Below are 20,709 nucleotides of genomic sequence, written 5' to 3'. Positions count from 1 at the left end.
TTATACATTATTTTCATAGGTTAGTTTGAGGGAAAGTTCCACCAAAATGCAACTCACAGCTCAATCAAGTGTTCTAGTTTAGTTACAGAATAAATTGAGTAGATGACACCTACCTGAATTTGTTTTCTGTGTAAAAATGGTCTAAAGACTTGTAGGATCTTTACCCTGGTATACACATGCAGAAGTATTTAAAATTGGCCTGGAAATTAAGGTTAGTGACCCACTTCTGCTGATAATTCATATGCATCACAAGAAGAAATCCAACATACCAAAGAAGTGTGATTAATAAACACACACACACACGAGCTTACAGAGAATTACCACCATGGAGAGGAGGGGGAGGGAAGGCCAAAGAAGACATTAGTTACTACTACCAGAAAAGAAAGTTTATCATCTCCTTCCTCCAACTGGTTAGCACCACATTCAGGGTATGAGAGAAATCATGGAAGGATTCCATACACTTTTGGCCTGCTTGTGTTCAGACTGTGCGGTATTGAAATGTGTGTTTCACCTACCTTTACACCTAGCAGGCCATCTTGCCATAATATGGACATTAGGGCCAACAGGGTTAGACATACATCACTATGACATTCCCCACCTAGGAAAATCCTGCTCTAGGTAATTTGTTTTAAACTCTTGTAAGACATGATGGACCTAAGAATGCTGGAGTTGTATGGGTTGCTACAACTGTTTAGCTACATGCCACACTTAGGATGATCTTCTACATCCTCAGTATCTCATAGAAGTATTGGGTCTGAGCTGTGTGAACAGCCAGTATCTAGGCCTGAAAGTTTGCCACACACCTCTTTCACAAAGCCAAAGTACTAACTGAGTTCACAAACTCAGAAGAGAAAGCTTGAATTTTTTGGTAACATTTATAAAGCTATAGTGCAACCAAGTGGACACATTTAAAAATTACATAATCAGACCAATGCCATGGCATAGGCAAGAGGAGTTGTCAGGCTCCAGTACACTAGAGCAGGGGGTTCCAAACTTAACATGCGACCATCAGGGAGAAGGGCACAGCCAAGTATGTGCAGCCCCTCACCTCAGCAGGATCAGGGAGAGGGCAAAGGATGCCAGGCAGGTGCCACAGCTAGTCCCTGCCAACATCCTCCAGTTATCCTACTGAGTGCCTTGAGCTGGTCACTTGCCAGCCCTGCTCCAATCACCCACCCAGCCACGCCTCACAGGCACCCCAACCTGGGAATGGGGGAGGAGCTCAAGGGCCAGACAGAGGCAAACACTTGGGCCAAGTACAACCACTATCAGACAGACCTAAATCACAACATTGTCCAGCTGGAAACGAAGTGGCACCCCTCAGCCCCAGTCTCTACAAGTGGGCTCCACAAGGCTGATACTCCAATGGGCCTGACAACCACGGATCAGTGGCACAGTGGCGCATAGTAAAAATGGCTGGAAACTAACCAGCCTCCTCCAATTGCCTTGGGAGCCACTTCCTCTCAGGGCTGGCCCCTCCTCCTCAGCTCCTTCTCCTTCCTCCCCCCCCCCCCTCCCCCATGCCAGGAACACTGGGCTCCTTTGGCCTTGGGCAGGGGTCACAACCAGCTGCCATTCCATCAACATGCTGTTGGGGAGGACAACATTCCCCCCCCCCCTCCACACACACACACACACATGCTATGATGGACTGCCTAGGACTATGTCCCAGCCCTTCTTTGAGCTATGGGCCACAACTTGGGAATTCCTGCTCTAGAGGATATAGAACCATACACTTTGTATATCTGGAAAAGAAAATCTAGTTTCAGGAGGAAATCTTTCACTCAAGTGAAAGCTCAGACATTTTTCACTTGTAAAAACTGTGTTAATATAAGTTTACTATATCATGTTATTAAGCTTTGGTGAATATTAGCTCATACAGGCTGCAGATAGTTACACATATTCCCACTGAAGGTGGGGTGTGTGTGTGTGCGTGTGTGCGTGTGCGTGTGCGTGTGCGTGTGCGTGTGCGTGTGCGTGTGCGTGTGCGTGTGCGTGTGCGTGTGTGTGTGTAACTGGAGACAAACGAAACCACCATATGCGTGTATGTTGTAGCACATGCTTTTTTACTATATAGTTCACTTGATTTGGGAACCACGGTGTCCTTCAAGGAATCTCCTTTGTATGCTCCCTAGAGAGGATGGACAAGCTTCCAGAAGTTGTCACCAGAAGTGCCTCTGCAGACCTGTACACATGAATGGATGCTCACTGTAGCTACCCATTCTGCACATAAATGAAGAATCTAACCATGCAATTTTGATTAATTTTGAACATGTGGTACTGTGTTACAAGTGCTTTCCCAGCTGTCTCCTCAAGAGATTAAATTATGATTTCTTTTATTCCTAATACATTAGATATTTGGGTGGATCTCCCACAGTATGTTAGGGAGTTTCTAGGCAAAGAAAGATTACAAAGATCCTGCCCCAATAAAACTTCCAATATGAAAGCACATCTGTTAATCTCCAGGGCTGCGTCTAGACTGGCAAGTTTTTCCGCAAAAGCAGAAACTTGCCAGCTGTCTGCACTGGCCACTTGAATTTCCGCAAGAACACTGATGATCTCATGTAAGTTTGTCAGTGTTCTTGTGGAAATGCTATGCTGCTCCCGTTCGGGCAAAAGCCCTTTTCCGGAAATGCTTTTAACGGAAAAACTTTTCCGTTAAAAGCATCTGCGAAAAATCATGTCAGTCTACACGTAGCCCAGGTGTTAAGCTTCAAAAAGAACCATGTAAGGTAGGAAAATATCCTCTCCTTCCTCCCCAAAAAAACTGCAGATAAATAAACTGAGGCATACAAAAAAATAATAGCCTAAGTTTCCACAAGTGACTGCTGATTTTGCATGCTTCAATATCTGGGAGAAAGCTTAGGCCTCGGTGGACTGACAAAGGCATGTGTCCACTGCTGCCACTGGACTTCACCTGCAGTTGTGACTTTTCAGCATGACAGAAAAATCAGATTTAGTATGTCTGAAGCTGGCCACCCAAGAAGAGTAACCACTTTGGAAAGTTTTGGTACAGATGAATTATCCAAAAATCTTACAAAAGTCTGCACCACAGCTGGAACTTGAACTAAAGTCTCCTAACTCTGAGTTCTTGGTCTAACTCCATAGAGACTTAAAACATAAAAATACAAGTTTACAGAACATTAATGAATAAGATAACATCAAGGAGAAATTAAAGTTTCCAGGCAATAATATTGATATAATATGCTGTCTGAGGAGGCTATGCATCACTGACTGCTTTAACTGACTTGAAATATGGGACTTCTATTAAAAAGATACTGTTGGGGTGCGGGAGCCGCCGACCAGTCCAAAACGCGGGCGGCCTGCTCCTCACTGTCTTGCCACCCTCACTAAGAAGGGTTCAAAAAAAAAGTTGTAGTCCCGAACTGGCGCTCTCCCCGGGCACCTGGTACTGTACTCCTTGCGATTGGTCGCAGAGGGTAGGGGGACCCGAGCCCATCCTCTCATGGGCCCCAGCCCAGGGCCCTAAGAACAGGTTTGGCTGAACCTATCCAGCCGGCAGGGGTTTCGGCCGCAACCCTCCAGCTCGCCGGGCCCTAGTCCTGGCCCTGCCCTGGGCTTCTTCCTACCCCGTCGCCTTGTCCGTCACCTCTCCTTTCCTTTCCTTCCTTCCCGACCCTCCTTCGCTTTCCCTCTCCCCTCCTCCTCTCCTGGGACTCCTTTACTCTTTTAACCTTCCCACCCTCTGACCTCCGTGCATCTCCACGCCGTATGGACATCCTGCCCCCACCTCTAACCCCGCCCCTGTCGCTCAGCTGGCCCGCAGCAGCCGTGCAGGGTGGGCAAAACATCCGCGTTCCCCGGGCTGCCCCAAGGAGCATGAGCGCAACCGCCGGCTCAGTGCGGGGCGGATTCGCCTCGGAGGGGCAAAGGTGCTCCGCCCCATCACAGATACCATGTCATCTGTCAATCTAGCCACTGTCAACACTAGCAGGAGAATGACTGATAAAAGCAAGAAAACTGCTTGATGTCAAATACATCACCTGGAACAGGAAGTTGCAGTTTGACCCCTAATTATATGCTTAAATAACTGCTGGTTTGAGACAGACAGGACAGAAGCACAGACTTCCATTCCCTTAAACCAGTGGTTCCCAACCTTTTCAAGCTTACAGACCCCTTTCCTATCTGTTAACATTTTATGGACCACACCCCTCCACCCACAAAGAGAGTGGCAGGAAGCAGCAGCCAGCACATTCTTTGGCCCATACTGCTTCCTCAGCTCCTGCCCCCTCCATCCATACAGAATATGGCAAGGGGGCTCTAACGGCCAAAGTCAGCTCTTGCTCTGGCACTCAGCTCTTGGCCAGGCATGGAGCCCTGAGGGAGGGGAGAAAAAAGGATCGGGCCCACTGCAGGGTTGGGAGCAGGGGGAGAGGGCTGGAGTGTAAAAAGTACAGCTGGTGGTGGGAGGACAGATGGTGTCTCCTGGGGTATCAAGATCCCATCCTGAGGGCAAGAGGTCATGTGTGTGCAGCAGGTTGTGAATGATGAGCCCCAGGCAAGAATCACCTTGCGGAAAGTCCCAGTCCCGCAGTGAGCCTGATCCTTATTTTTCTTTCCCTTTCCTAAACTTTATCCTCAAGGGGGTCTGCTGTCCACAGGTTGGGAACCACTGCCTTAAAACACAATAGCTTGTATTTTTACTTTGCTATCCATTCAAGATTTTCCTCTTCAAGCATGTTTACTGGCACTGATTTCCTTAGAGTCATTCTTTACAAACACATGATTGTAAAGCCTAGGCTAAATACATAGTGCTCAGAAGTCTGAAGTAGGTAATTCAAGCCACATATTAAAGCAACCTGAGGCCTTAAAAAAAAAAAAAAAAAAAAAAAAAAAAAGGCTGCCATTTTCAAAAGAACCGCATCTAGACCATGGTTTTAGTTTCAAAATGGCTCATTTGAAAGAGCGCCATGATGCGATTATGCAAATGAAGTACGGGATATTTAAATCCCCTCCTCATTTGCAATTTCAAAGTGTCTAATTTACATCCCTCTTTCGACAGAGGAATGTAGTCTAGACACAGCCTAGTTGAAGAACACTAGACAGGAGAACCACAAGTATCTTTCAATATTGCAGCTTTGAATTTGGCTGTCCTGTCTTCTGTAATTCACTTTCATGATTCTTTAATATACTGTATAAATATTATAAGAGCCACAGCTAGAATTCCATCCTTCAGCTCCAAGAACACTTGTCTGTCTCCCTTGTGGCCAGTTTTACTGAAGAGACCATCTCACAGCATATTTTTAGGGCTCTCTCTTTTATATTATACCTGAGCGGAGATGTGACATATACATGATCTCAAGAGTAGGAGCTAAAGATTTGGGCTTTGAGCACCCAAATGCCAACTCTCAATTTATCTTTGTTCCATGCAAAGCTACTATTGGCTCTTTTGGCTTCAAATCTAATACAGGTGTAACAGGGTTCAATTTAAAAGCAGTTAAAGAGATTAGTTTGTCCCAAAAAGAGTCTTGTGCATAGCAAGAGGGATGGTAGAGTGGACCTATCTATTGATAAAAATCCATGCCTGCCTTGAAATCTACAGCCATAAAATTATCTAAGAACAGCCCAACATGAAAATGCAGAGAAGACAAGGTTTGTTGAAAGATCTACCAGAGCTAGAGTAACTCTCCCTAATGTCAAATTTCTACCCAAGACCTTTCAGTTATAACCCAGCATATACAGCCACATCTCTACGGCTGTGTCTACACTGGGCCTCTTATTCTGGAAAATCAGCCGCTTTTCCGGAATAAGCTGCGAGCTGTCTACACTGGCTGCTTGAATTTCCAGAAAAGCAACGACGCTCTACTGTACAAAATCAGCCGCTATTCCGGAAAAGCTACGCTGCTCCTGCTTGGGCATAAGTCCTTATTCCAGAAAAGCTTTTCTGGAAAAGGGCCAGTGTAGACATCTTTTCCGGAAAAGCAGAAGAAATGGAAAAAAGCAGTTTGGACGCCGCGAGACCCCCGTAGGAGCCCCGGAGGCTGCTGGGTGCCCGTGGCAGGAGCCTGCCGGAGACCCTGCTGCTTCAGCTCTGCCACGTGCCGCTGTGCTGCCCAACAGCCACCTCTCAGCCCAGCATGGCAGCTCCGGGTGGTGAGCCACCTGCACCCACAGGGGAGGAAGCCCCCAGGGGCCGTAAATGCCGGGCCCCATCCTGGACCCCCAGGGAGCTGGACACCCTCCTGGACCTGTGGCAGGAGGAGGAGGAGGGTCTCCACGACCTGCAGTCCCGCCACCAGAATGCGGACCTTTACAGGCAGCTGGCACAGAACCTGGCGCAGCAGGGACACCCCGGCCGCAACTGCGAGCAGGTGCACTCGAAGGTTAAAGAACTGCGGCTGGGGTACGTGCGGGCCACTGAGGGTAGGGGGGCAGGACCCGATGCCTGCCCCTATTATGACCGGCTGAATTCTTTTCTGGGCCAGCCAGCCCCACAAGCCCCAGCTGTCCCCGTGGACACCTGCCAGCACCCCCTCCCCATCAACCGTCCCACCGAGCCAGGGGAGGGAGAAGACAGTGCCAGCGCGTCTGGCGGTGAGGAGGCCAGCATAGCCACCGCCCAGCAGGCCCCCTCCAGCAACTTCTCTGAGGCCGAGGCCGGGAAGGAACGCACTGGTGAGTTTGTGCAGTTTGCACTCCCAAAGGGCGGGGGGTGAAGGGCGGGGGGAGGGGGGAAGCCAGGTGCCCGGAGGGAGAAGGGGGAGAGCATGGCCACATGAGCTGCACGCTGCGTAGCATGAGGCAGCAAGTAGCACGTGCAGCCTGGTGACCAAGCGGCATGTGGCCGCGGCAGGCAGCTGCAGGGCACACCTGGGACCATGCTGCTCAGACACATTCGACGGGACCAGGGGAAAAGGTGGATGCCGGCTGGAATCGGCCAGGGCCCCAGGGACTCAGCCCAGAGCCCGCAGCTCCGCCAAGGGTGCAGCACGGAGAACGGCACACTGTCCCATGCCTCGCTGTGAGGCACAGCCAGCTGCTATTGGGCACACTGCAGTGTCACGGTCCTGTGACTGTGGACCCCCACCGAGCCCCTCGCCTGCTCCCGGTGCCTTGGCTGCCTCCCCGAGGGAAGTCCCCACTGTGGCCACACATGTCCCTGGGCTACCGGGCTTGCGGGAGGGATAGTGGGAGGGAGAAGGGCCCCTGAGTTTTGCTGCAAGGATGGAACATCCCCCCACCCAGTCACTCTTCTGGTTCCGTCCAGGAGCTATCCCACGTGAGGGGATCTGAGAGCCCAAACCACCTCTGCCAGATGTGCTCCCAGGCACTGTGTGAGGATGCATCTCGCTCCCTGTCAAACACCAGTGATTAGCCCAAAGCTTTTCACAGTCTCTACCGGCAAGGAGTTCCACAGGTGAATGCATCACAAACACCCTCCCGCCCTCCACGGGGCCAGGATACAGACCGGTGCTTACAATACTGGAGGGAGGACCCTACTCCAGGGGCGGTCCTCCTTGCAAACATACAACACGGGGGCAGGAGGGAAACCAAGTGGGCTCAAGCCACACAACTGTGGGGGTCACCTGGGCTCAGGGGTGGAGGGCATGCGGTGTGGGGACAGTGGACGGCCTGCCTGACTGACCCATCCTTTCTTCTCTTCCCTGCAGCAGGACCGAGCACAAGACCCTCGACTCCAGCAGCAGCGGCACCCCCACCTGGCCAACCCCGGAGGCACAGGCTCTGACAGAGGGACCAGCTGCTTCACCGGCACGTCAACGCCATGGAGGCAATCCAGGTCTCCATCGCTGAGCGGGTGCAGGGGGACCTGCAGTGGCGGCAGGAGGGCTGGACTGACTTCCTTGACGAGTGCCGAGGATTGCGCGCCACTATGGACACGCTGACGGCACATGTTGTGCATGCCATTCATTATGGCATGGGCGGAGCCCAGGCCCCCACCATCCATCCCGTAGCACAGCCCATGCCCCCTCCTATCCCTGCTCCTATCCCAGCTCCTGCCCCTGCCCACCTCCCCAGCCACCTCCGCGTGCAGCCTGCCCCGATGTGGTCTGCCCAACGTGGGCAGGCCGGCCCCCGGAGAAGCGCTTGCAGGGGCCGCCTATCCCAGTAACTGCCCGCCCTCCCTGTCCCAGTTGAAGGTCCCCCCCCCCCCTTGTAAATAAACAGTTCTCTATTTTGCTGTTCATTCCTGTGTTGGTAACTGTGTAACTCTAGTTACTGTAAGAAATGATGTGAGATGCCAAGTAGCCACTTAACTTTAACATGGATGCAAACTGTGGACAACAAAATCTGTACTCTATCACTGGGGGGGCCCTTCTTAAGTTGTCAGTGGTTTGTGGTGCATAAATAAATACTGAGACTTTTCAGTAAAATGTAAACCACAAACTATATTTACATAGCTAACAAACTAGCAAGAACGGTTACAAGATGCACACTACAGATAATTAAACATAGTCTAGGCGCAGGGAGGACGATTGGTGGTGTTGCTGGCCACCTCAATCCTTTGGTCCTTCCGGGCCTCAGGAGAGGAACAGCCAGGAGATCCCTCGACGGAAGATGACTGGAATCAGGTACGTTGACTTCAGCCTTCTGCACGAACCCTGAATCCTCGTGGCTGTTCTTCGGGACAGGTGATGGTGGCCTAAACCCTAGCCTAAGCTAAAAAGAAAAACCCTAACTAAGCCTGACGCACAGTCTCGATGACGGCCGATGTGCTTTGACCCGACGCTTTACAATCGGGAGGAGGTAAGGACGGGAGTAGTCTGGGGAGACCCAGGCGACCCTACTACGGGGCTTGGGCAAACATGTCCACCAGGGCCTCTCTGATGCACACCGCATCCTGGAGCGCTTGGCGGACAGGCAGCTGTGTCGGGCTGTTCCAAGGTCTGTGCCTCGTCTGCCACCCATGCAGGGAGGAAGGCCTCCCCACTGCGCTCCACAATGTTGTGGAGCACGCAGCACGCGGCCAGGACCTCCGTTGCATTCTGCTCACCCATCTCGAGACGGGTGAGCAAGCAACGGAAGCGGGCCTTTAAATGTCCAAAGGCCAGCTCCACTGGGTTTTGGGCCCAGTTGAGGCGGTCGTTGAACCGGGCCCGGTTCTGGCCCGGCTGCCCCGTGTAGGGCCGCATTAGCCAGGGCATCGGGGGTAGGCCGTGTCCCCGACGACGCAGATGGGCATAGGCACATCCCCGACAGTCAAGTCCTGCCGGGGGAAGTAGGTGCCCGCCTCCAACCTGCAAAAGAGTCCAGAGTTCCGGAGGATGCGGGTGTCGTGTGCCTGGCCGGACCAGCCCCCATAAATGTCCACGAAGCGGCCCCGGTGGTCCACGAGGGCCTGCAGAACAATGGAGCAGTACCCCTTGTGGTTCATGAAATGGCCCGCTCAATACTCCGGGGCCTGGATGGGGATGTGGGTGGCGTCCAGGGCTCCCCCACAGTTGGGGAACCCAAGGGCAGCGAAGCCGGCCATGGTATCATCCACGTCGCGCAGGCGGATGATTCGCGGGAGCAGGACATCGTTGATGGCATGGACGACCTGCAGAAGGGTGCAGAGAAACACAAGGGAACACATCACATACAGCAGGGGTGAGTGTGCGCTCCCTTGGGGGCCCCCCTTGATTCCCTCTGTCCCACACACACACACACACACACCCACACACACCCCCCAGGGCCCCCCTCACCGCACGCCTCTCCCCCCCCACCGGGCCTGTGCAAGGGAGGGACGGCCCAAACCCCTGGGCGACCCAGCCGAGAGTCTTGGCTGCCCCTGGGCCTGAAGTGCAGCACCCTCTCCCCCGCCCCCCCCATCTCACTCCCCCTGGGACTTACCTCCACGACGATCACTCCGACGGTTGATCTTCCCATCCCGAACTGCTGGGCCACCGAGCGGTAGCTGTCCGGTGTGGCCAGCTTCCAGAGCGCGATGGCTACCCTCTTCTTCACGGGGATGGGTGCCCGCAGCCAGGTGGTGGCTCTCTTCAGCGCGGGGGTGAGCCAGGTGCACAGCTGCAGGAAGGTCCGCTTTCTCATCCGGAAATTCCAGATCTACTGGTGGTCGTCCCATAGTCCGAGGACCACCTGGTCCCACCAGTCGGTGCTGCTCTCCAAACTCCAGATGGGCCTGTCTATGGTTGGGTGCTGATGCCACATGGTTGCCATGGCCTCCCTGGTGAGGGAGTCCAAGGCGATCTCTGCCTCCTGGTCCATGAACAGCAGGGCACCGGCCTGCAACATGAGCCGCAGCCACCTGTACAGCCCCAACAGGGGCCCGACCAGGCACATGGCTACCCACGGCTCCATAGCAGACAGAGCAGGGCAGACAAAACAAAACTCACGGAAAAGCAGTTGGGGGCCAAAGGGTGGTGTCCCCAAAAGTCAGAGGGCAACCACCGACCCTGTGAAGGGTGTCAGTCCCTGGCAGAGGCCCCAAGGCATGGGAGCAGGAGACCAACGGCTGTCCGGCGAGACCCCCTTAAGCACGTGTCTGAACGGCGCTCTGGCCCCGCCCCCGGAAAGATCTGGTGGCCTTTGCCCTCTTCAAAATGGCAACGGGCTTCTGCTTTTCCGGAAAAGCGCGCCACCAATGTAGATGCGCTTTTCCGGAAAAGCGCATCGTTATGACGATAAGTCCAGGACCAATGTAGATGCTCCTTTTCCGGAAAAACTTAAACGGAATTGTATTCCGTTTTAAGCAGTTCCGGAAATTCGTGCCAGTGTAGACACAGCCTACATGTTTTTAGATGTTTTAGTGTCAGTTTGCACTCAGAGGCAAAGAAAATACTCCTGATAATTGAAAACCCAGCCTTAGACTGCAACAACTAATGAACTTTAAAGTTGCTTAAAATTTACTGATTTAAAAAAAAAAAAAAAAAAACCGCCACTTTCTACCTTATCAATCTACTGAACAACAATCAGGACAGGGATGGGGGTAAATAGGCACCTATATAAGAAAGAGCTTCAGATATTGGGACTGTCCCTATAAAAACCAGAACATCTGATCACCCTATTACTAAAAATCAGATCTGAGTACCATTTATACTAGGATGGAAAACTATGTATATATGCACAAAAGCTTCAGAGGTCATCTGATGAAGTGGGTTATGCCCAGGAAAACTCATGATACCATCCATATGTTTTGTTAGTCTTTATGCTACTAGACTATTTCTTGTTTTTATATATATATATACACACACAGTTGCTAGATAACTGAAGAGTTCACAAGGCTGCAGGGTACCATAGACATTGTGCTGTTATCAGTAGATGAGCCCAGCTCAGTAAGAAAAGCTCAATTGTAATAAAGACATAGTAGCATACTTAAACAGTGTGAGACACCTAGAAGGAAGAGAGAAAGCCAGGACCTATTAGGAACAGAATAATTGCCTCATGTTTTCCTGCAACAAACTGAATGGTCTCCACACAGCTGCTATTCATGCACCCTTTTTTGCAAGGCAGATTAGTCAATCCAGTAAGACTTTCTGGGCAGGACAAGAGTCACTATGCTCCTCTGTCATATACACAGCACCTGACTTCTAGGATTCTATTGAAGCTGTGGAAACACTACCCATTTGGGGGCTGAAGTAGTGTAGTTAGCCCAGCAGATGCTCCACATTTAGGACTAAATATTCAGCAGTAATGAAAACCTCCAGCTCATCTGGATTTATCTGTATTGCATAAAATAAAAATAAAAAATCTGAGTTCCCCCAAGCTATCAGGAGCACATATTGCAAGGATTACCACTTAGAAGGGGCCTTTGACCCTGCTCCCCTTTAAGGGAGTGCAGTGTCACTAGCTGTGCTTCACTTTCCAGTACTAGTATTAAGTAAACATTTTTATTTATTTTTTTTAAATGGAGATTGCCTATCTCCTAGAACTGGAAGGGACCTTGATGGTCATCAAGTCCAGTCCCCTGCTTTCACAGCAGGACCAAGTACCATGCCTGACAAACTTTTGCCCCAAATGGCCTCCACAAGGATTGAACTCACAACCCTGGGTTTAGTAGGCCAATGCTCAAACCACTGAGCTATTCCTCCCCCGCAAACATGCTATGCTCCATTCTTTCCCCCTTGTATGTCCATGTGGGGACAGCCATAGTCTAGCCCATAATGTGTTGTTTATAAATAATTTGGGGATCCATCTGTTATTTAGCAGACACATCCTTTAAGAAAACCAATAGGATCAGCTAAGAAGAGAAGATATCTGCAGCAGAAAAACTGGAGTTCCATAGCTGACTGCTGAAGGAACTGGGTAGTTAAAAGCAGAGGTTCTCATCTCAGCTTTGAAGGCTAGTCTGGCCTACTCTGTGTTAAAAGATATTTGCCAATATACAAGTTCTGCTCTTACTAACACCACAGGAAAGCCATTAGAATCAATGGAGCTACCTCAAGCTTTCAGCGGTGTAAAACAGGAGCAGGAGTTTAACTAGCATAACACAAGCCAACCAACTACAGAATCGCTGGTCAAATCCAAGGGAAACTTAAATTGATTCTTCGGTAACTGAAACTGGAATCAGATTGTCTATTCACAAAAAAATGGACTAGTCTTGGTAAAAGCCTCAGACCTTGTCTACTCTCTGTCTGGTGACTGAACTTCCTAATAGAGGAGAATTTTGGTTGGCTCACTAATTTCTTCCTTCCTCCCTTTGTCATCTGAAGTCACTACTTAATCCCCAAGCTAGACATAACGGGCCACCTTCAGTAAAAGCAGATCATATGCAGCTCAATTCAGTGTACAACAAAGTAAAAGACAACCCTTAAGATTAAGTCTTGGAAGGAGAGGGACGTTAGATATTTAAGTGTGAAGCTTTGTACAGGATAAATGCCCTGTATGATACATTAGTGTGGAACAGTGGTGCCATCCAGTGGCCAGTTTGATGCTTTTGATAAAATGTAAAGTAATCTGAGGGGTAGCCAAGTTACAGACTAACAGGAAAAACTTTAAATTAAAAAAAAAAAAAGTCTAGCAGCACATTAAAGACTAACAAAACATGTAGCTGGTATCATGAGCTTTCATGGGTACAACTCACATCTGAAGAAGTTCATAGTCCGACATTCATAATTACCACAGCACCCCATTTGTCTTACTAATAACCACAAGGCATACCACATTAAAACTAACCCTGGAACTTTCCCTTGCAACAAACCCCGTTGCCAGCTTTGTCCACATATTTACTCTGGAGACACCATCACTGGACCTAACCATGTCAGTTATACAATCAAGGGCTCATATTACTGTACGTCCAGCAGTATGATATATGCCATCATGTGCCAGCAATGTCCCTCTGCAATGTATATTGGACAAACTGGTCAGTCACTTTTGCAGAGAATCAATGCTCACAGATCAGACGTCAGAAATCTCCATACACAGAAACCTGTCAGCCAGCATTTTAATGAAACTGGCCATTCCCTTAAAGACCTGACAACATGCAAAGAGACTTTAACACCAGATGACAGAGGGAGACTTCAGAACTTTTATTTATGCTAAAATTTGACACATTGCAAATGGGCCTTAATATAGATAATTACCTTACATGTTACAAAGACAGCCTCCCCACCTTTTGATATTTGTAGTAACTCCAGATTAGCCACGTAATTGACTATTACAATAAGCAATTTCCTCCTTCCTTATCTCATCCTTGTCCCCTCATCCCCACCTTCTGTTCTATGTAGCTGATTGGTTAGTTTGTAATTTGTTTACTTTTTTCATTATATCCCTGTTATGTCATGCCAATTCACTTTCAGAATATGATCCGAAGTGGGTCTGCCCTACAAAAGCTCATCACCCATAAACTATCTTGTTAGTCTTTAGTTTAAAGTGTACATGACTGCTTTTTTTTGTTTTGCCAAGATCAGACTAACATGGCTACCTCTGTTACTTTTCATCATAGCACTATGAGGACTGCAGAGCAATAGACTGTCTTGTCAAGAGTGCATAGCAGCAGTTTAATCTCCTCAAATAATGGTTTCCTTGAGCAAAGGCGGCATAACCATTTCTTGATCCTGTCCTCCCAGGAGAGTTTCCTGCTTTCCACTAGCAAAAGACCCCACTTCTTCAGAAGCCAGGTAGAACACTGGTTCAAAGGACAAAACATGGTGTAAAACATTTCCAACACCTCAGATAGTTAACCTGCCTAAACTCAAGAGGCAGACTGAGAAGACCTAACATTTGTCCTCTTCAGGTGTCAGTCTGCATCCTTGACAGACAAATTTCATGATAACAAAAGGGACTAATATCAAGTCAAGATCTTAGATTAATCAAAAGGTATTCACCACTAACAAATCAACCAACTGATATTTTGTGGATCTTAAGCAGAAAAGCTCCTTTGCCAGCCACCCAGCAATGATAAAAACTTGAAAGTTATCATATGTGGCAAGGTCCTTGCCCAGACCCCTCATCTTGGGACCCCTTCAGCCACAAGTCACCAGGAGACCCTCTCTGGTGCAATCACCTGTGTTTGTTATTGCTTGTGCCAACTTCCCTTTACAAAGCTTATGTTTTATCTACACCCTCTCTCTCCCCTTTTCATGTCCCTCTGGCTGCCTTATATAGCCCTCTGGCTAATGGGGTCCGCAGCTGCTTCCCATTAGCTACTTTCAGCCAGGCTATAGTGGCAGAGCTCTGGCTTCACCCACAGTCTGTCACACATAGAAATGATCAATGTTAGCTAAAGACTATCAGCATCACTTAGGATATGTCTACACTGCAAAGTTATTTAGGAACAATGGCCATTATTCTGAAATAACTATGCAAGCATCTACACAGCAATAGCATTATTGCAAAATAATTGGTGGCTTATTTCAGCATTGGTAAACCTCATTCTAAGAGAGCGAGCTAATTTGGAAGAGGCACTATTTCAAAATAGCTTACATCCACACACAGGAGCAGGTGTGGATGAAAGTCAGATCTCCACCAGTCTTACACCAAGGACCAAGAGCACAGCTCCCACTCTGGGACAGAACCTCAAACTTGCCCTTACTTCGAGGACCTGGACCACATCCTGGGAGGCAGGGCAGTCCCTTCCTCCCACCTGGTAGTGGACTCAGGAGGAGATGGATGAGGCAAGCTGTCACCCTCCTGACCCTGGAGCCAGAACCCCAAACTCTGGACATATCCTAGGCATCTTCTGAGGCTGGAAAATCCATATCAGGTGAGTGTTGTCATGTTCTCTACCCACAAAGGGTGCAGGGGGTTGGTGGGAGGCAAGGGGCTTGCTCTTTTCTCAGCCTTTGCAGCTTGGGGATTGTGCAGCAGCCTGTGAACATCGGAGAATGTGGAGTAATAGTCCATGGCAGACAGCCTTACTAGGATGCATCACAGGACCCGTGTGCTATTGGCCACAGGGTATCTGGAGAGGCCTGCCATACTCATGACAACAAGTAGGAGGCTGGGAACATGAACACCGAGACACACACATCCTCAGAAGTGTGCACACAGCACATGGGCATGCCTGCACTTTTGGGGCAGCATTCATTCCCACGGACATCACAGTGAGGCACAGGATTGTCTGCCACTCACACACCTCTCTCCCCGCAACACTATCCCCCTCTCCTCCAGTGGGAAGGGATACAAGTCCTCTCCCTGTGGGACACCGCCACTACCAGATCCGGTGGTGCATGGCACAGAGGGAAGTCCAGCTGCACCATTGTCCTCCTCCCACCCACAGCATCATGGTCTGGCTAGCACATTCACATGCCTGCTTGTCCGCAGGATGGAGGGGTAATGAGGCTTCCTCTCCAAGGACATCTGGGCCCCTGTAGGCAAGGGCCTATTGGCTAGAGTGCACGTGGACTTGCTTCAGGCACATCAATTTCATCTGAGCCAAGAACTGTTGGTCTCAGCTCAGAGATGAGGGCTAAGCTTCACGCATAGGGTCTCCTGGGATGATTGACCATCTCTCTTTATTCTCCACAGCTGAACCAGCTGCAAGAGGGAGGCAGATGGTTGACACCAACCAAGGCAGTCTCCTGAACCCGAGGGACCTACAGGTGCTGGAGATCCATGGATGAATTCCAGAGAAAGCACCTTGCAGCACTCCGATCCATGGAGCAGACCACTGACCACAGGCTTCAGGAAGACATCCCTCGGTGGCGAGACACCGGGCCAGAGATGCTAGATTAGGGCCACACCACGTGCACTATCGTGCAATCCTAGTTGCCAGTATGCTGCCTGCTCCCACTCCTGCTCCCACTCCTGTGGTGGTGGGATCCCCAGAGCCAGGTGCCACTTCCAGCCCTGAGCCTCTCCTCACCTCTGCTCCCCCTTCCAGCTCCCTCCTCTCCCAGGTGTTACCCCCAATTACTTTGACCCCAAATAAAAACCACACCAAGTTTAAGAAAAAAAATGCCTGTTTTATTGTCACTGCAGGGGAGAAGGAAGAGTAGTGAAGGGCAGGTGAGGAAGAAAGGGACAATGCACAGGCCCTTAGCGGGAAAGCCCAAGGGAGAGTGTCACTGAGATCCTTCTCCCTCAAGGCCTCCCAGATGTGTACAGCCCCCTAATGGGCCTGCCAGATGGCAGCCATGTGCAGCTGCTCAGATGGCAGCCATGTGCAGCTGCTCAAAGGCCCTGCTGATTTGGTCAGCCTCTGCCCCCCATCCAGGGAGGAATGCCTTCTACTCACAAATATTGTGGAGCACACAACATATGGCCACCACATGTGGGATGTTCCACTCCCCCAACATCCAGCCAGCTGAGGCAGCATCTAAACTGCATCTTCACACAGTGCCCTGCTGAGCTTGGTGTTATATGGTTTCCTAGAGCGGTCAAGGTGGCCAGTGTAGGACTTCATGTACCAAAGCAAGAGGTTAGGCAGTGCCCCCACCATGCACATGGGCATGTCCACATCCCTGATGTTGTGGTCAGGGAAAAAAGTTCTGGCGTGCAGACTCTGGAACACACTGGAGTTGCAGAAGACACAGGTGTCATGCACCTTCCCCAACCACCCGATGAAGATGTCTATAAACTGGCCCCAGTGGTCCATGATGACCTGGACCATAGACAAATATCCCTTCCAATTGATGTAGACAGATGCCCAGTGGTCATCCCCTGAGGGCACGGGTGAGCCACTCACAGAGCTCCAGAAAGGTCTCCTTCCTCATTGAAGAATTCTGGAACGACTGATGGTTGCTCCACCTCTTCATGATGAGCCAGTCCCACCAGTCTGTACTGGTGTCCAGATGCCAGAAGCAGCCATTCATGGTGTGCAGGGGAGGACAGGTGGGATCCAGCAGCATGAGCTGTGCCCGCAGAGAGACAAGGAGGGTCTCCAAGCAGAGTAGGGGGCTGGGCTCCTGCAGAGCCTGGGAGCCAGCCTGCAGGAACTGCTGCATAAGGTGCAACACAAGCTGCAATAACCATTGACTGCTGAGAAGCAGCTCCGGTTCCATAGTTGAGGTATCCGCAAGGGCAACCACAGCGAGCCAAAGAAAAAGGCTTTGCTGTCCCTTGAGGAGGCAGGCAAAGAAAAAAAGGCTGAGACTCTGCTATACAGGGGGGGGGGGGGTCCCTTTAAGCATGAGCCTCAGATAACTGATATCCTGATGCCTTGCCTGAAGTGATTGCGGGTGGTCTTAAATGCGAGTTAGAGCATGCACACAGATTGGATGCTAATTCAAAATAGTTAAGCACTATTTCTATGAGCTTTTGGTGTGTAGACGTTATTTCAAAATAAGCTATTTTGGAATATTTCTTCCAAAATTGCTTATGTAGCCACAGCCAGCCTTATGCTTCACCCGTCACAGATCATCTGTAAACTGAAGTATCAAAAACTCAGGTTGCTTGTGATTTTTTTTTTTTTTTGGCCTAACACCAGTTGGGGGGAGAGGGGGAAACTACTACACTAACCCACCTATTACCCCTTAATCTGTTCTTCATGATGAAAGTATTCCTCAGGGTGCTAAGGAAGCACTCAAAAGGACTCATATATAACCTTCTTGTAAACTGACACAGGCAGTAATCTCTCTAAAATAAAGTCTCTCGTGATTAAACTAATAATCTCCAACAGTGTATCCTAAAAATCCTAAACACACAACACCCTTGTTGCAAGTTAAAGAACATTTACATCATCATATATATAGTAGCCCAGTGTCTGAGTCTGTAATGCTGAAATGCTGGCTGTTCCCACTGGGCAGCCCATGCTGCATGGGGGGGTGAGGAACCCAAACGGTCGCTTGCGCCACTTGCTCCCATGCGGCGGCCTGGCTGAGCAGTGCAGAAGTCAGCCGAGCGCCACGGCGGGAGGCGAAGCGGTGATGTGCGGCGTGACAGCGGCTCCAGGCCCCGCCCCCGGCCGTGAACATCACCACCCCACCCCCCCTTCACCTCCCGCCATGGCGCTCGGCTGACTTCTGCGCTGCTCAGCCAGGCCGCCACATGGGAGCAAGCAGCACAAGCGACCGTTTGGGTTCCTCACCCCCCCATGCAGCACAGGGGGTGCGTAGCACAAACGGCCATTTGGGCTCCACAGCTCCCCCCCCACCCACCCACCCCGAAAGGCAGGGGAAGTGAAAGAAAGAAACAGAAAGAGCCAGGAAGCGGAGGAGAGCTGAGAGAGGGGGAGGGAGGGTGGGGGAGGCAGTAGGAGGACAAGAGAGAGACGGAGCAAGAGACTGGAGGCTCAGGAGAGAAGACCGACATGGAGGAGAGACCTGAAAATCCTGTCTTATGACAGGCTAATTGGCTAGTCATATATATAGTAGCCCAGTGTCTGAAATGCTGGCTGTTCCCTCTGGGCGGCCCATGCTGCATGGGGAGTGAGGGGCCCAAACGGCCGCTTGCGCTGCTTGCTCCCCCACGGCGATGCGGCTGAGTGGCGCAGAAGTCAGCCGAGTGCCACGGCGATAGGTGAAGGGGAGTGGGGCGGTGATGTGCAGCATGACAGCGGCTCCAGGCCCCACCTCCAGGACACGAACGTCACCACCCCGCCACCCTTTGCGGCACTCGGCTGACTTCTGCGCTGCTCAGCCAGGCCGCTGCGTTTGGGCTCTGCACCTCTCATGCAGCACAGGGAGTGCATAGCCCAAATGGCCTTTGGACTCTGTGGTCCCCCGAGTGAGAGGCAGGAGGGGGAGGAGAAGAGAAAGAGAGAGACAGAGAGAGGGGCAGGAGGTGGAGGAGAGCTGAGGGGGGGGAGGGAAGGCAGGAGGAGGAGGAGAGAGAGAAAGAGAGAGAGAGATGGAGCAAGAGACCAAAGGCTCAGGAGAGAAGACCAACGTGGAGAAGAGACCTGAAAATCCCGTCTTATGATGGGCTAATTGGCTAGTAATAGAATAATTGTGCAAATGATATAGAGCAAAATAATTTGTTACAAGGGGCCAAACTGTACCAAATTGACAGCAGGTCTTACATTGTTTTAAAGCAGCAGTGGGCAAAACAAAAACAGTCACCAGCTAGGGTTAGTCCCTGTTGGGTTGCCTCTATGTTTACCTGTGCCTCCACAGGTATCAGGCAATTGCAGATCTTATTGGCCTTGGCGGGAAGTGGGGTCCTGGTCTGTGCTGCTTCCTGCTGCTCCAATTTGCTGCGCATAGCAGTCTGTGGCCAATGAGATCTGCAATCACTTGATACCTTGCGGAGATTCAGGTAAACAGAGGTGAGGGCCCATCAGGGACTGACCCTGTGGACTGGATTCAGCTCACAGGCTGGAATTTGACCACCCCTGCTTCAAAGCATGGGAAGAAAGTTTTGAAGGCTGGGGAAAGTGTTGCCTTCCCAAACCGCCTCTCATAACCCCACTCATGCTCCCCCAGAATCTATGTCCCCTCCTGCCCGCTGTTCCCATGGCAGAGAGCACTGGGCCCACTCTGGCTGCCCAGAGCTGTGGGTGCTCCGGTCATGCCACCTGCCCAGCACTAGGGCTGGCAGCTCAGCTGTGGGGAAGGGGCATTCATGATTGGTGATTGGGCTATCCCATGCTCTAGGGCCAGGAGTGGCTGCATCCATGCTATTGGAGGCTGAGGGAACTACCCTGGGGCAGGGATCCCTGGCCACAATGCAGAGTGGGAGCACTGACCAGCAACAGTCATGGGAGGGCTATATGCTGGTGGGTATGGAAGGGGCGTGCCTCAGGCAGAAGGGACAGGACTAGGGTCTAGCTTCCCCAAGCCAGCATTCCCCCACCGCTCATGTTTTAAAGTAAAACACATATACATGTATCCAGCACGTGGATATTAAATACTATAAAAACTATCCTAAGTTAATATTAAAATAATTTAAAACATTCAGCTTACTCTATACATCGATTGCTTCTTCCTTTTTTAAATGAAATCACTGCCGTGCTGCTCCTCTTCAACTCCTGGCCAGTCAGTTTTACTCAGCTTGGTTTCTCTCTCTCTCTGCAGCAGTGTGTTTTTAGCATCTCTTGCAGGCTTCCTAGCTCTTCCTGCATGGCTCCCCTTTCCTCACACACAGCCTCTGCACGCTGAAAATGCTGCTGGCCTGTTATGCTACACTGTAGTTCTCTCTTTACATGATTTTGTAGCCTTAGTACAGTTACCTCACACTCACCCTACAGTTACCTCACACTCACCCTACAGTTACCTCACACTCACACCTGCTCCGCCGTGACCGTTACCTCAGAATTCCAATGGGCAGCTCTGACCTTTAAAACCAGCTGTGACCCATATGAGAGGGATCTAATCAGCTAGAGGCTTAACCTCTGTCACTCCTCCCTATACATCACACCAATCCCTGTTTTTTCTCTTTGCTGTTCCCCCATATCTATTTGAATCC

General features: G+C 50.5%; 1 long non-coding RNA gene across 2 annotated transcripts in view; it reads right to left on the bottom strand.

Moving 5' to 3' along the window:
• Positions 1–20,709, bottom strand: part of LOC142830301 (uncharacterized) — a 56,909-nt gene that overhangs the window by 34,284 nt on the left and 1,916 nt on the right. The window contains exon 1 of one of the 2 annotated variants that reach the window (XR_012905457.2): positions 20,208–20,524. The exons of the other annotated variant lie outside the window; for it this stretch is intronic. This is a non-coding gene — a long non-coding RNA (uncharacterized LOC142830301). Of the gene's footprint in view, positions 1–20,207; positions 20,525–20,709 lie in introns of those variants that run through there. 2 annotated transcript variants of the gene reach the window in all.

Source organism: Pelodiscus sinensis, chromosome 7 (genome assembly GCF_052426305.1).
Source record: "Pelodiscus sinensis isolate ZL-2025 chromosome 7, ASM5242630v1, whole genome shotgun sequence".
Classification (NCBI taxonomy): Eukaryota; Metazoa; Chordata; order Testudines; family Trionychidae; genus Pelodiscus; species Pelodiscus sinensis.
Note: the sequence above shows the minus strand (reverse complement) of the source record. Positions and strands in the feature narration are given on the sequence as shown.